Genomic DNA, 5,748 nt, shown 5'->3' with positions numbered 1-5,748 from the left:
TTACAATAGATGTAGTGTTGTAATAAACTGTTTAATGGGGCTGATGTGTAAAGCTGTTCAAATTATTTGATGTTTACATCTCAGGGAAAGTCTTGTGTTCAGCAATATCTAAAGATAATGTTACTATGACAACATTTTTACTGTTCTTTTAAAAAAGCATTGCAATAGCAGTTTTTGATATGCATCAATCTGATCTTGCGTTCAGTGAATTAAACATAACTAATTAAGTGTCTCTTGCCCTTGATTTTTATATTAGAATAGGCGATTAATATTTCTACATTCTGCTTTTCTAGCTATTTTTACCTAGTTAGCTTGTGACTTTGCTGAATGGTATGTAAACTTGTAAAAACTGAAATTTGACAGACAGCAAATCCGGTCAATGTGTTAGGGGTCAAAAAATTTTGAGGTTTTAACATTTTAGTAAGACACATATTTGCTACAGTAGTGCTGCTTTAATTACATACAACACAGGTGTAGTGAAATACTTAATTGTGAACTGCTAGCATTGAAGTGAGATTTTGAATTTGATTTGATGCTGTAGTGATTTACTGAGTTTTATTGATGGTGCTTATGGTTTAATTTTGAAGCCATAGGCAGTGTAAATACAGCCAATGTAGCAGATAAATGTAGGGAGAGCCTTGGTTTTATTTTCCCGTTGGTACCAGTTTCTGAAGGATGTGAAGTTTATTAACATTGGGTTGTATTCTCCAGTGTAAAGGGAGATTATAGGTGTACCTGTCTCCACAGTTCAAGAAATTCTATATATTTTTGTGCAGCCTGTTGATTCAACTTGTTGATTCATGCTAGAGTAAATCAAAGGTTTTTTTTTTTTTTTTTTTCCTCAAAAACCCGCCTTATACAAAGGCCTACATGAAAAGCATCGGGCTCGAGTATGTTCTTAATTGTAAAATTAGCAGAGACAGATCATCAACTGGATATTTTTATGGAAAGATAATTCTGAATCACTACTTCAGAAATTTGAGTTAAAATTCTTATAAGCAAGCTAATTTGTTTTAAATATATTTTAAAGACCTAATATCTTTGAGAGATCTTTGGTAGTACATATTGGTTTTTAAAATATGGCCAAATTTTAGGACAATGCTTAAACATATTTAGGTACCATAGAGACTACATAATGTGCAACCATAGAAGCCCTCTAGAAATTTGCATTGCCTTTCTTCAGTTTTGTCTTGTCTGCTTTTCAAACTGCTTACAAAATTAGCTGTTTCAAATTATTATTATTACTGCTAGTTTTATTTAAAAAAATTTTGTGAGTGGAATATTTGTGTATGGGATTGTTGGTGTTTACCAGAACTGTTTGCTCTCAAAAATGATTTTTAAATTATTTTATCTTGTTGAAAATGCAGTTGCCTTTTTAACATTTGAAAGTTGTATCAAAATCTGTTTTCTTGTTTTATGTGTTGGTGTTGTAAACTTTTATCATTTCTTAAGCTTTTTTATATTTTAATTACAATGCCCTAATGTGAAGAAGTTTGGACATACATATATTACGTGGGAAATTAGTTTATAGTAAGATTAAAAGGTAAGTAAAATGTCCATGAGAATAAAGTTTTCTCTGAACAGTTTAAAAATGAAATCACAAAAATATATACTTGAAGTGAAACTGGTTTTGTATTAATTTAATCCTTCATCTACCTTTTCATTTATCAGTGGAACCTTTTAATTGTTCCTTCTATATTACTCTTCTCCCTGCTTGACTGATTTCATTATAAGACTTTTGTTGCAGACAATGTGAGTGTACTAGATTTGTTTGCTTCTAGTCCATTGTTTTAAGTGTTGTCAGGAGGAAACAAATTTTTGGTTTGACCAAGTAGTTTTGCAAAGTCTTTCTCCACCTGGTAACATATGAGTGTATAGCAGTAAAGCTATTTTATTTGTCATACCACTTCTGTTGTTTATGAATTGGTGTTATTTGAAAACTTTTTTTATGTGTAAAAACAATCCAAAGAGAGAAATCTTTGCAAAGACACCAAAAAAAAAAAAAAAAAAAAAAAAACCAAAAAAACAGTGTCTCAAAGACCCTTTTAGTTTTTCTTAATTTATAATAACTAGTGGATATGAAAACAAAACTTGAATTGAATTTTAAACCATAGCATTTGTTAATGCTATGAAGTCACATTCCTTTTCAGCTAGTAGCAAAATTATGGACGAGTGATAACAGCACCTGAGTGGTATTGCTTCTGAAGCAACACTTTGAATTAAATGTGTTTGCTTTTGGTTAAAGGAAATATGTTGTGGAAAGGATATTCCAGTGTGAATCTACAAGTGTTTATTTCATTTTGTCAGTTTTCTTAAGATTTGGAAGAACTTGCCATGGCTATTGATCATAGGGTAACCGATTTAAAGGCCCCTTTACCAAATTATTCTTAAGCAGTTAACTACAATTTGAAGTTCACAAATACTTGTAGCTTAAGGTATTATTTTCATTTGATTCTCCTGTGGAGAATGTTGCTTTATTTTTTTTTTTAACTAGTTTAAGGTCAGTTCTAATAATAAACATTGAAGTTTTAATGAATATTGTATAATATAGTGAAAGGGGAAAATTGTTGAAAGGGTAAAGACTTTATCTTTCCCTTATGTATTTAAATGTGCCAATAATCTAAATACACACTGTTTTATATGAGATGATACTACAAAACTTTTCTGTTGGAGTGTTCTCAACATTTTGGTTTTCATACCCGAATGGTTATTGCATTTTCTGTATCTTATATGGTGGCTCCAATTTTGTGTTTTAAGCTTCAGCTTAATTTATTTTAAGAGGAAGTTTATGTTCTAATTCTTTATTGAGAATACAGTATTGAGATTCTCACTATTTTACAGATAATTGCTTTTTAAATTTTATTCATTAAGTTCATTTGCATCCCATAGTCTCTGTAAATGTTTTCCTCAGTTGTATGTACTTAAATGCACACTTATCCATTGTACATATTAGTCATTTTTTTGTGGTAATATATATGAGTGGGATTTTTGTAGCAAAGCATTCTATTTTTCTGTTCTTAAAGTGTGTGTGTGTGGGGGGTTGTTTTGTTTCTTAACATTAACCTTCAGTTTAAACACTGGCGTACTTATTTTATTTTTTAGCAACTTGACTCTTAGAAGCCTTAGGCTAGTTTTTAAAATACATATTCAACCAAAAATTATAAATTTATTAAGATGTGGCCTTACATATGGCATTCCTTGTATTATAATGTGAGATGTTTTATTTAGAGAAATCAAGATTCAGGATTAAAGTTTCATTTTAAGTTGAAATGGAAAATGTGTTAAAATGTCTAGGCTTCTGGGAGGAAGTTCTTATAATCTTCTTTCTTGGCATTAGAAAGAAGCAATATGAATTTTTTATGAATATTCAAAATATTCAGGCAATTATTTTGTCAGATTGATTTGTCTTAACTAATGTTTCTTTGAAATTTCAGGTTGTTGGCATTCACTATCTGAGTATATAGGTACTATGATTTTTGTATGGGATGTATAAACACTTGATTACATACAGATAGATTTCAGTGTTTTAAAGACTTCCTGCTACATTAATTAACACTATATTGGGAGACTTTAAAAATACTAGGTAGAATTTAATTGAAGTCATACAAATTTTGATATGGTACTTGTGGATAGTGAACACTACCAGTTTTTCATGTGGGAGTATCCTAAAACTCCACCATGGGTGTAAATGTTTTACATTAATTTCATAATTGGACAGAAGCCTGCATTTAGGAAAAAAAATTCATTTTGAAGGTGTGTTCTTTGTCACACTGTTACTGCGTAACACTTCTCATCATTCTGTAAGTTAAATTACTTCAAAATACAATGGTAAATTTAAAAAAAAAAGCAGCCTTATTAACAAATGGTGCTGGGGAAACTAGATATCTATATGTAAAAGAATGAAACTCGTGTGAGGTACTAGGTTTGATCCTCAACACCACACATAAAAATAAATAAAATAAAAGTATTGTAATCACCTACGAGAAAAAATTATATATATATTTTAAAATGGATCAAAGACCTAGGAATTAGAAATTCTGCAAATACTAGAAGAAAACGTAGATCCAACACTCCAGCATATTGGCACAGGTATTGACTTCCTAAAAAGCAAGAAATAGAACCAAAAATCAGTAAGTGGGATGGCTTCAAATTTTAAAACTTCTGCACAACCAAGGAAACAATTAAGAAGGTGAAGAGAGGCCTAGGAGCCGAATTCCTCAACAAGACTCCTAAAGTGCAAGAAGTAAAATCAAGAATCAACAAATAGGGCTGCTCCATGGCTCTGATTCCCGCTCCCGGGCCTTCAAACGGGAAGATGCATCGACCCGGGGTGATGGGGGGGCAGGCAGAGGGAACAGCTTAAATGCACATCATACATGATCCCTCGGGACTGGAGAGACTCGTGAGCCAAAGGTCAGAAATCCGCGGGTGGATAAGTCGCCATGTCCCCTTCAATTCCTCCCTGAGGGAGAAACTCTGAGATCCCGCCCTCTTTTGGTGACCACAAAAGGATTTGATCCCTCAGGACGAAGCTGCCAGAGGAGCTCTGGACGACAGCTGGAGGCCAACAGAGTCCCTAGAAGAGGCGCTCAGGGTGATGCACTGACAATGAGTGGGTGCCTTCCAGTTGCTGGCCTCCGATGCCTGACTAGAAACAGTGGGGTGGGATGGCTGCGCGGGGCACACCGTGCTTCCTCCTGACCTTTCACTTCCACGAGACCATCATGAATGAAAACAGCGACGACTCGAGCTTGCGCGCTCCGCCAGGCAAGCTGTAACCAGAGAGAACATGCAGCGCGTCGTCAAGTATCTGGGGTGAGCAAGGCTTGCGACCGTGCGACCTGAGCGCTATCTAGGTTAACCCCTGTCTCCGGGTATGGGAGGCTTACTGCAGTTTGTGGCCAAGCAGGGATCCCGCTTCGAGGTTATTCTCGTCTTGGATGCCAACACCTTTGGTGTGGAGAGCGTCCTGCGCGCCGCCGGCCACCTCGACCTGTTTCGCGAATCCTCAGCATCTGGTCCCGGCCTGACGCTCCGGGACTGCTGGTGCTGCGGTCCTTCCATACGCACAGCTGCACGAGCTGCCCAGCCAACATGTGCAAGCACAAGGTGCTCAGCGACTACCTGCGCGAGCAGAGCCGCGATGGTGTGCGCTTTGGGCGACGGTGCGAACGATTTCTGCCCCATGGGGCTACTGGCGGGCCGTGATGTGGCCTTCCCGCGCCGCGGCTACCCCACGCACCGCCTTATTCAAGCGGCACAGAAGCCAGGTCTAGCCCCTTCCGCGTTAGTGCGGTGCCCTGGGAAACCGTCTTGCGCTTCCACCTGCAACCGGTGCTGACGACTTGTTTAGCACTGCCGCCTGGAGGCGGGGCCGGGGCGAGAGGGCGGAGGAAGGGCGGGGAGGAAAAATTGGGAAAGACAAACCTAGTTTTACTACTCCCTTTCGCCTTCGCTTTGCTATGTCACTCCGGTAATTTCTGGAATTTAGTTCAATTGGGGCAGGGAGAGGGGTTCGGAACCGTCCGTATCTATGCAGTTAACCCAGATCGGCTGCTTTCCCCAGTTCCACTGCAAACAGTTCGATTCTGGAATCTGGTTCAAAGGGGAGTGGTGTGCATACCATCAAAGCCAGCAGTGTTTCCAAAACCCTCCTCTCCGAACTGGAAAGAAAGGGCTCCTTGGCAGATGAGAAAAGGAACACCTCCCACAGCTTTAACTGCTGCCTCTGGCTGCGTAATCTCCTCT

General features: G+C 37.6%; 1 pseudogene across 1 annotated transcript; it reads left to right on the top strand.

Annotated features, from left to right (window-relative positions):
• Nucleotides 1–4,507: 4,507 nt before the first annotated feature.
• On the top strand, nucleotides 4,508–5,445 carry LOC306661311 (phosphoethanolamine/phosphocholine phosphatase-like; annotated as a pseudogene). Its single transcript has one exon. The product of its transcript is annotated as a phosphoethanolamine/phosphocholine phosphatase-like (transcript).
• The last annotated feature ends 303 nt before the right edge of the window (nucleotides 5,446–5,748 follow it).

Source organism: Sciurus vulgaris (assembly GCF_902686455.1).
Source record: "Sciurus vulgaris genome assembly, chromosome: 5".
NCBI lineage: Eukaryota > Metazoa > Chordata > Mammalia > Rodentia > Sciuridae > Sciurus > Sciurus vulgaris.
This window is presented reverse-complemented; position numbering and strand designations above follow the sequence as displayed.